General features: G+C 36.7%; 1 long non-coding RNA gene across 1 annotated transcript; it reads right to left on the bottom strand.

Annotated features, from left to right (window-relative positions):
* Positions 1–427: 427 nt before the first annotated feature.
* Positions 428–10,905, bottom strand: LOC134794771 (uncharacterized). The gene is made up of 2 exons (XR_010144719.1): positions 10,624–10,905; positions 428–3,231 (listed from the first exon to the last, which is right to left on the bottom strand). It is a non-coding gene; the product is annotated as an uncharacterized LOC134794771 (long non-coding RNA).
* Between the last annotated feature and the right edge of the window lie 555 nt (positions 10,906–11,460).

Below are 11,460 nucleotides of genomic sequence, written 5' to 3'. Positions count from 1 at the left end.
TTGTCGGATTTTTTAATTTTTATATTTTCATCTGTGATATTTATATTACTTAACTTTATGAGTGACATAGTTTGTAGTCTATGAGCAGTAACTAGAGTTAATAGAATTATTAACTTCTCAGACAAATCATGTAACGTGAGGTTTGTATTAGGATATAAGTTTGACACATAATTTAAAACTAAAACTGGGTTCCAGGTTTCGTTATACTTTGGATTGTTTGGTCTTATTTTGTAAATGCCGGTAAAAAATCTTTTAATATACTTTATGTGTACCTAAATCACTATCCATAAGCAGTGAAGCTGATGCTAATAGAGTTACGAGTTCCATAGGCAGAACCATTGTTAATTTTTTGGGTCAGAAAACTAAGAATATTTGGAACTGACATTATAAAAGGGTCAACTGCTTGAACGCTACAATATTCCCACCATTGTTTTAAACATGAATTATATTGTTTTATTGTATTATCTGATACTGAATTTAAAATTATATTGATACTTTCACAGGTTATTCCTTTTCTTATTTAAGTAGACTTTGCTGATAATACTGCGGCAATCAGTGTAAGGTTCTTGTATAGTGGATGGTGGTCTCTGAAAGGAGATGATAACAATGACCTATTTGGGTAAAATTTCAATATGGGTGACCTTTTTAAAGACATAAATATAGGAAACCAAGCTTGAGACGGCCATAAAGGAACTACCACTATTCCTTCTGCTTTATCATTTAAACATTTTAAAATGAGAGAAAATTGTGGGCAAGCATAAAATTTTAAATTTGTCCATGAAACTGTAAAAGCGTCTACTGCCCAGCAATTAGGTTCGATATGCCAGGAAATAAACCTTTTACATTTAGCATTTTCTCTTGATGCAAATAAATCAATTACTGGGCGTCCAAATTTTAATTTGATTTTGTTAAATGCGTCGTTGCAAAGCTGCCATTCAGTTTGTTCGTTAGTATTTCTTGACTCTTTATCTGCTATGTAATTATCTTTAGAAGCTATATAAGAAGCAAATATAAATAATTTTCTTAATTCGCAAAATTTCCATATTTGACGGGTAAGATCATTTAAATGTTTGTGGTGAATCCCTCCATATCGATTAATGTATGATATTGCAGTTGTGTTGTCACAACGCAATAAAATGTCACAATTTCTTAAATCTTTAGCAAAGCACTGTAGGCCAAAATATATAGCTTTTAATTCTAAATAATTTATGTGTGATTTCCTATCCTCTCTATTCCAAAAACCGTGTAGCTTTTTAGAACCACATACAATACCCCAACCAGTTCGAGAAGAGTCTGTGAATATCTCAATTTTGTGAATACCTTCTCAAATAGGATTACTAGCCAAACAGACATGTTTTTTTTCCAACATTTTAAATCCTCTTTTACTTCATAAGTAAGTACCATTTTAGACTAAAAATTATTGTCATTCTTTTTAAGACTAAGAAATTTATGGCGTTCCAATCGTTTTGTTTACATTAGGCCATATGGAACAGCAGGGCAAATCGATATTAAAATACCAATTAGGGATGCAAAAGATCTTATAGATGTTTGAGACGCATGAATGATTTTATTTTATTATATATGTATGCTGGTGCGTTTTTCGTTTGGTAATGATACAGAATACTTAGAACAATCTAGAACAAAACCTAAAAATTTACATTGCTTTGAGGGATGTATGTTACTTTTTTTCCTTTAAACCCAATGATTCTAGTAAGTTTTGGCTGGTTAAAATATTATGAGAGCATTCAATCTGTGAGTTCCCAATAAATAAAAAGTTATCCAAATAATTGACTGAAAGTAGACCTTGTTCTCTGAGGCAAGTTGTTATAGGTTTTATCAACTTGGTGAAGACATAAGGAGCAGAAGAGAGACCAAATGGAAGTACCTGAAATTCGTACATATTGTTGTCAAAAAGAAATCTTAAATATTTTTTGGAATTTGTGTGAATTCTTAAACAGAAGTAAGCATCCTGAAGATCCAGGGAGGCAAGGTAAGACTCCATGTTGCTTAATTTAATGGCAGTTCTAATATCTTCCATTTTGAAGTGTTGTGTAAGTACATGTTTATTAAAAGATTTTAGATTTAAGATAAATCGAGCTGTTCCATCTGGCTTTGGTACAAAAAATATTTTTGATAAATATTTATTATTTACAGGTTTACAGTATTTTACTGCCCCTATTTTCAATAATTTATTTAATGAGTCATGGATTATTTGTTTTTCTGTAGAAGTGAACTTTTCATTTTTTGGTATATATTTCTGGTTAGGTGTTGATATTAAAGGTATTTCATAACCTTTACGAACCCATTCTAACACTGTTTTGTTTTTAATAAATTTGGCTCACTTGTCAAAGAAATATGTTAGTCGTCCAGCCACACATACCTCGGCTATTTCTTGTGGTCTCGGCGGTGAAGGCGGTGACGTCTGCCTCGAGCTGGACGACGAGGTGACCACTGCCTTTGGGTTCTCCGGGGTTGACCGACTGCTGCTGCTGCTGTGTTCCGGTAGTAATTTCTTTGATACATTCTTATTTTGCTTAGGTATTTTTTTCTTGGCCCGCCCTGCATTGGATGGTTGGTGTAGGACGGGCTCCAAAAGTTTAAACTTTTATTTTGCTGAATATCTTTGATAGACTTTTCTATTTCTTTAGATTTTTTAATGATTTTATGTAAATCATTTCCGAAGAGGAACGTAGTGGTTTGCGTTTTTTCTAAGGTGTCCTTGAGCGTTTTGTTTAAGCCAGGTAAAATAACTGCCTTTCTAGTTTCTGTTTCCATAAAATGAAGGTCTGCCAGTAATTTTATAGAGTCCCCCAGCGATTCAACATGTTCTTTTTCATTTTTTTATTATAAGATCTTTTAATATTTTATTTAAGTTACTAATAATTAACCCAATTTGATTTTGTTTTTCGCACAATTTTTGGTCTCTGGTTTTAGTATTTTTGTTTAATGTTATTTCAATTTCTTCATTTAATGTCGGGGCGTATACGAAGCAGTTCTTGAATGAGGGATTTTTTTCTTCCAATTTCTTTTTGCCTTTTTTATCCAATCCTTTCTGTATGGAAATTACATTCTTTTTCATATCTGACTCTCCAATTAATTGCAAGATGTTCTCTTTATCTTCATCTGCTTGTTCATCATCAGACTCTTCAATAGGCAAAATACGCCTGCGTTTCTTCTTAGGTGTCTCTTCATCTTCATCACTCGAACTTATTATTCGATCTGTTCGAGGTGCTGTGGACATACAACTCTATGTACAAAAATAGTATTTATTATTACTGAACTATTTATTGAGCACACTCTCCATTGGACTGGGAAAGACTTCTTAAATACCATCTCGTGTACTCGCTCGGTAGTACCGCGAGATTACGCCTTTTGTAATAATTTATAAAAGGACACCATATGCACATAATAGGTATCTCATATGTTACCAAAGCCATGTGTATCTCGCGTACTCGCTCAGTATACCTCCATTCACCATTAAATTCCATCAAATCTACCACTGTGTTGCCAGTAAAATGAAACGTTTTATTAATAGTAAATATATTATCGGCGGAAGAATGCACATAAGTAAATAATTTACTACTAATTTTAAATACAATATTTAAATGCTTATTTTAAATAATCAGTCTTCTAAAAAAAACTGTCCCATTAATTAATATTGAATTATAACTATTTTGAGGTAGAAAAGTTCGTATTGAATTGGTAATACTTCAAGTGTAAACAACATTTGGTATTCCGTTTTAATACAATAACATTATCGTCTTACGATGTGCGTATATTTTTATGCCTTAAAACGTAAATTCGAAAACGACAAGTACAGGATAGTGTTAAACGGCCTTATGTGTACCATGATGGATTTATGGCGGCCATGAACTTACTTGTCAAGTCAAGTTGTCACTTCATTCGGCATTTGACGTCTGTCTTGAGCGCTCGAATGTTTTCCTATCCCGTCGTGGTGATTTACTTTGTTAAGTTTTTCGTTAAGTTTGTGTTGTTTCTTTTTGTTGATACGAATACTGTGTTAAGTTTGTACCGCGAACGTGAGTTTTGTTTTTACGAAAGCAAAATGGAACCTGTGGCAGGTCCCTCTCACATGAAGGAGAATATTTCTCTTTCCCCACCCAAGAAACGACCCAAAACACACATGACTGTTTCCGAAAAATGTATGGTGATGAATTGTTATAAACATACCTACAATACGTGGCCTGAGGACAAGTATTGGACACATTTGTTATGTGCGAAACAAGTGGCGGAAATATTAGGAATTTCCGAAAGAACAGTACGAAATATTGTCAAAGAGCACAATACGGGTGAAGAATTTACGCCACCCAAGAAAACCGGTCCCAGGTTAACAGTAATTGAAAAATTGGATGAGTTCACCTTCGCAGCGATTAGACGGACAGTTCATCAATTTTTCCATCGCAACGAGCCACCTACCATTCAAAAGGTATTTTTTGTACATGTAATCTTAACAATTTATTGCTCTTATAAGAAACTTTCCTTTAAAGCAAAATAATTAAATATTGTGTATTTTGATTTAAGGTGTTGCAAGTTGTCAATGATGACCCGGATCTACCAAATTTGTCTGCATCTTCCTTGCGACGGGTACTTAAGCACCTGAATTTCAAATATGCAAGTCGCAAACGACAAAGCTGCCTTATTGACCGACAAGATATAATATTGTGGAGAAAGCAATATTTGGTGAAGATTAAACAATACCGCAGAGAGGGTAGATTTATATATTACCAAGATGAAACATGGGTTAATGAAGGTAATTTATCGAATTTATATTTTTATGTTTATGTATTACACTGTGTATGACGTGTATACATACAAGGCAGATAAGTTTCATTAATATAGTTCATTTTTGCTGACCGTAAAATAAGTTACTTCAAATAAAAACCTTTTACCAGCTTTTAATTCATTTTATTTTTATTTGGGGGTTTGTGTGTTAGGTTAGTATGTGTAGAACAGATTTTACATTTGAATTGTAACGTACTTATCCTCAACTGATAGAGCTGAGTTTGGCATATGTAAATTAGTTGACGATACATGTTATGTTACCACTGAGCCAATCTGAAACTGGATAGAATTTAAATTATACAGGAGAGTGTTTAGGCCAGTTAGAATTCTCTCAATCAGTACCTGATGATAGTGCAAAAAAAAGTACAGTCAGCAATTTAAATCTTGTACCAAAAATGATATTTAAGTTATAGTAGTCATTATAATTTTTATCTTACTTTATGTTATTATAGGTCACACGGTAAACAAAGTCTGGCAAGATACGAAAGTTTTGTCATCTCGACAAGCTTTTTTGGAGGGACTTACGACAGGACTGAAGGCTCCGTCAGGCAAAGGAAGGCGGCTTATTATTAGCCACATTGGCAGTGAAGAAGGATTTTTGGAGGATGGGCTTTTGTTATTCGAATCAAAAAAAAATACGGATGATTACCATAAAGAAATGAATTCGCAACATTTTGAAGAGTGGCTGGCAGGTATACTGCCAAGGCTTAAGCCAAATTCTGTTCTTGTCATGGACAATGCCCCTTATCATTCTAGAAGAATGGAAATTGGCCCCACAAAGAAATGGAATAAGGGCCAACTTATTCAGTGGCTACAAGAGAGGAATATAGTGTGTGACATGTTGATGCTAAGGGCACAGTTATGGGATTTAGTGGAAAAAGAGAAACCCAAATTTGAAAAAAAGGCAGTAGGTGAATTAGCGGCTGCCCATAATATTACAATTTTAAGACTGCCCCCATACCACTGCGAATTGAACCCAATAGAATTAGTGTGGGCACAAGTGAAGGGGCATGTCGCAAAAAATAATAAAACTTTTAAAATGGCAGACGTCCAGTCACTCTTCCATGAAGGTTTGGAGCTTGTCACACCAGAGCGGTGGAGATCTTGCATAGAGCATGTTATAAAAGTTGAAGATGAAATGTGTCAATTAGATCTATTAATTGATGATGTTAGAGCCATTTATTATAAATACTAATGATGATGAATTGAGTGGATCTGAACTTGAAGATTAAATAAATCTTTATTGAAAATGATATATTGTTGTTTCTGTTACTTATTTGAAACAAAAGGGCTAAATTCCTGCCATGCCATTCCTGTCAAAATTACACTTAGGGCCACTTGCACCATCGTAGTAACCCGAGGTTAAGCGGTTAAACCGTTAAATTTCTGTTAAACTTGTCAAATTGGAACGGTAACCATAGTAAATAACTCCAGGTTTAACCCCGGGTTAGTTGAACGGTGCAAGTGGCGCTTATAGTATTTTTCAAACAGAAAGGGTAATCTAACAAATATCATCTCATCTCAATACAATTTTGGGTGATTGTGGATTTTAAGATTATAAATTGTATGGAGATGACGCCTGTTACCATACCCCGCATGTTTAAAATACTCTAGGCCCCAACAGCAAGGTTTGTAACTGCTGTATAAATTTGTGCTTAAAGACGATACCTTTGAAAGTAATATTGTATGTATTGTGAATAAATATTTACTATATGTATACTTACATAAAAAAACACTAAGAGTCGAAATATAGGCGACACATTTAACGAAAGCCCTGCATTTATGTCGTTGGCTGTGTTTCAGTAAAGGTATAAAAAATGGAGTCTATATTTTGACGTAGCTTCCATATTCCATACAAAAAGGGATTTTATTAAGTACGTTAATTTACCTTCAGTTAGATAATTATATTTTATATTATCACAAAAAGGTTGGTGACATCTGATCCGTCATACTGACGTTGACAGATGTCATTGTGACAGTGACATTTCTTGGTAGTGTAGTGGTAGTTTGATGGAATTTAATGGTGAATGGAGGTTTAGTACCGCAAGATTACATTTTTGCTTTGTATTGTGACAACAAACAGCATGTAATACATCTCGTGTACCCGCCCGTGGCACCGCGAGAATATGTTTTCTGCTGTTGTGTATATACAAAGAATAATCCAAAATAGAGTACAATGTCACGTAAATTATCCTTGCCCGGCAGGGGCTCTCCCAGAGGAAACTCACGGACAATTAAAGTTACTAAATCAAATAAAAACTAAATCTTACCAAAAGCTCAAGCAGGTGCTAAACTTATTTCCATCAGCTATTCAGGGCAATAAAGGATATGAAATGAAACGTTAGATTTTGTGACACATCATTTATTACTAATTCGAACACGGGCAGTTATTCTACATGTAAATCATTAAGCTAGCATAAGCACCTTATATTAATAATGTCATACGATAGAGCTGGGTCGTGCCAGAAATGGTTCTAAAATGATTTAAAAGCAGACCTATCTAAATTTGTTAGTCCCTAAATTATCATTTGCCATCACATATGATTCTACTCTCTACTCTAATATAGACCGCGAACACTACGCTCAACTTCATGCCAGTGTGCAGCGTCAATGTAGAAAAGACCGCAATGACTACATAGACGGCATATGCAGCGATCTGGAAAGGCATGCAAATACCGCTCATACTAAGGACATGTTTCAGAAGGTAAAAATGCTTGCCAAGGAATTCAAATCCAAAACATGGACTATAGAGGACGAAAAGGGAAATATGATTATGGATAGGGACCTTGTACTTGAGAGATGGAGAGAATACTGCCAACAGCTTTACTCTGCAACCGAGCACGATAATGTACGGGAGAGGCTTGACTACAATTGTAGAGAGCCCGACATACTCCTCTGCGAGGTCGAAAATGCGGTTCTCAAACTAAAAGAAAGAGCTAGCGGCGGCGATCGGGTTACAGCGCAGCTTATTAAGCTGATTGGAGATGAAGGCATCCAAATACTACACGCTGTCTGCCAGAAAGTCTGGCGCACGGGCCAGTGGCCTGAAGATTGGGCAGATTCCATTGTCGTCCCTCTTCATAAGAAAGGCTTTACCCGTAAATGTGAGAACTACCGAACTATCTCTCTTATCTCCCATGCTGGTAAAGTTCTATTGCACATACTGAACAAGCGCCTGGAATACTATATAAGTGGACAAATAGCAATAGAGCAAGCGGGCTTTGTCAAGGGAAGAGGCACAAGAGAGCAGATCTTAAATATCAGGCAGTTAATTCAGAAGGCCAGAGAATTCAACATACCCATGGCCCTATGCTTCATCGATTACGCCAAAGCGTTTGATTGCATAGACTGGCAGAAGATGTTTGATGTCCTAAAGGAAATGGGTATTCCTGAACATCTGTCTTTTTTGGTGCAAAACCTATACCTCGACGGCAAATCTCGTGTCCGGCTGGAAGACATGGAGTCCAATCCCTTTAAATCCGGGCGAGGCGTTAGACAGGGTTGCATACTATCCCCGCAATTATTTAACTTGGTCGGCGAACACATAATGCGCAGAGTGCTGGAAAGTTGGCAGGGTGGTATCCGTGTTGGTGGTCACCTAATCAGTAACTTGCGATTCGCCGATGACACGACCATAATAGGCGCCAATGAGACAGAACTCGCCACATTTCTGAACAGGGTCGAATTATTCAGTGCGCAATACGGCCTCCATATCAACCGGAAGAAGACAAAGCTGATGTTCATCGACAGAGCTGGGCAGATGCAGAGGACGGGGGAACTGCGTGACCTGGACTTGGTGGAAGACTTTGTCTACTTGGGCTCGCAGATATCCAGTAACGGAGATTGCATGAAGGAGGTCATAAGAAGGTCACAAATCGCAAAAGCAGCAGTGAAGCGCTTGGAGAAGATTTGGAGAAACAGGAATATATACCGCCACACGAAAGTCCGACTTATGCGCACCCTTATCTTCTCCATATTCCTTTACGCCTCTGAGACATGGGTATGGAAGCCACGTGTGAGAGCAAAAATAGACGCATTCGAGATGTGGTGCTGGCGCAAAATGTTGGGCATATCCTGGACGCAACGCCGCACCAACGCGTCTATTCTCGAAGAGCTACATATTACCACCCGGCTTTCAACTACATGCTTCCAGAGAATGTTGACCTTCTTTGGCCATGTGGCCCGCCAAGACCCGTCCAGCTTTGAAAAGCTCGTTATGGTTGGGTGCGTCGAAGGGAGAAGGAGTAGAGGCAGGGCTCCAACTCGGTGGTCTGATGCCATACGCGACGCTACGGGCGTCAACATCCAGGGGTCAATACAGCTGGCCCAAGACAGGGGGGTTTGGAGAGCGGTGGTGAGGAACTGCACTCCTGATGGTCACGACCCTCAGCCTTGAGGAACCGACTAAGAAGAAGATGATTCTACTAAATTTTTTAACTTTAAATTTGGAAAATGCTTCTAGGATGGAAGGAAAGCGTACACCAACCTCATAACAATGTTCCACCAGTTCAAGCCCGACGTTGTCATCCTCCGCTGTGCCGGAGCCGATTTGCAGCAGCGGGAATCTGACCCGACACCGCAGAGCAACACCGAAGGACTAAGTCTCAGTTTGAAGGTGACGTCACCTCCATCCAGCAGAAGAGCGAAATTCTCATGGCGAACTGCTCACCAGACACACTTGAAGTTTTAGGAATATGGACAGACTTCCATACTCTGATATGCGAACTGATTTCACATACGTAACAACATAAAACACAAAAACCCAGTCAGCTGAAAGAAACAATTCAAGATTAATAACTAGAAGCATGTGCTCTGCTAACCTAAGAGACATTATATGATCTATGTTTCTCACCAGCTGGAAATTCCTAGAGTGGACTCATCTCACAGCTCTGATACTCCCTCCCAACCACATTGTTTTACCAGCAGACTGGAAACAAAGCGAAATGGTCAAACAAAGATTCAACAAGGAGTTGCACCTGAGGACATCTATATATTATCATATTCTACTTACTGTTTGTGGCAAAATAACAACAGCATGAGCTCTCTAGCTCATGGATGCAGCGGCTACTGCATAACCAAGCCTCTGATCGATGCTACCAGAGCATGATGTACTTCGCTTCACTGTTCTATGTATAAAAGATGCCCATCCAGGGCGAAAACCAGCCAGGAAATGATCTCAAGCCATTCTGTCCCTGGGATGACACAATCAAAATAACAGTAACTAATGAAATTCATGGAATAATTTTATATGCAAGTATAACCCAAAGAAATAAATCATATTCAATTATTTGAATATATTTCAACCTATTTTGTATTTATAAATTAAGTTTTTGATTTAAATATTTATTAATATTATTCCATAAATTTAGGATTTAATTTGAAGTAGCAAAACCATCAGCTTCAATTTGTTTCTTATTGGCTGAATGCCTGTCATGTATATTGTTGCTACATCAAAGACTTCCTTGCCATAGAACAAAACTTTACTATATTCGAGACAATCCTAAACACGTTAAACTGAGCTAACCATACAAAGTGCCGTGTCACAACAATAAGAAAAATCTGTTATTTAATGTTTCGTTATAGAGACAAATCAAGTAGGCATCTATGTGTGCAAACATAAGTTTTGCTCGTGCATCCGCTCGTGATACCGCAAGGAACATGTGTTTTATGTGAATAAATCCCATATTTTAATAACGAAAACACGTTGTATATTTTATTTCAATATTACGCAATTGTAATTCACCAACAACAACAATGGCGCCTCTGCCGGTCGGCTTACAGAAAAAACGATCAGTTTTCTTGATATTTAGGAATAAATACCTTCATCCAAATCGTAATCGAGGATATCCAACAACTTCTTCATTATCTTCTGTTCATTTTATGTTCTTACACTAGATATTTTAATTACTTTAAGACACTAGTCGTAATCGTATCGCACGAAAAAACATAATGGCTGACATAGGCACGCAGTGTTGCTAGCTGTAAACAGGGATACCAGAGGATAGTTTAAAATTTCCACACTTCGTGCTTTAAACTATCGTGTCGTATGGCTCGTCATAAACATGACTACATAGTTATACAGAGGAGGCGTCAATGAATATAATAGCTAATACGTAGTCATATTATATTACTCAGCTGAGTCTTCATCAAAAAGGACTATTTATTTGGCTTTAAACACCAAACTATACCCAGGGTTGGGCAGTATTTCAATTACATGTATTTGAAATACGTATTTGAAATACATTTTAGTATTTTGTATTTGTATTTCAAATACTACCTGGAAAAGTATTTTGTATTTGGTATTTCAAATACTGCACTCACATGTATTTTGTATTTCAAATACTTCAAGCTTCAAAATACATTTCTACAAAATACATTTTATTAAATTCTATGATCCTAAAATGGAACGTTTTTTTAAATATAATGTACGATTTGTACAAGCGCAAATAGGTACAATGCGCGAGCTATTCTGCGCAGAACTTTTCGTCAACAGTCAGGGGATAGAGTCATTGCAGTAGTTTCCATCCATGCTCTAGTTTTCGTCCACTTGACAGATTAGCAAATAATATATTTCATTTTTAATTTACTATTTGCGAAATATAATTTTTATATGTAGACAGATATATTGTTTAGCTAAGGATTGAAATCAGTCCAAAT

The sequence above is a fragment of the Cydia splendana genome, chromosome 11 (assembly GCF_910591565.1).
Source record: "Cydia splendana chromosome 11, ilCydSple1.2, whole genome shotgun sequence".
NCBI classification, from domain to species: domain Eukaryota; kingdom Metazoa; phylum Arthropoda; class Insecta; order Lepidoptera; family Tortricidae; genus Cydia; species Cydia splendana.
The sequence above is the reverse complement of the archived record's forward strand: the minus strand, read 5'-3'. Positions and strand labels throughout refer to the sequence as shown.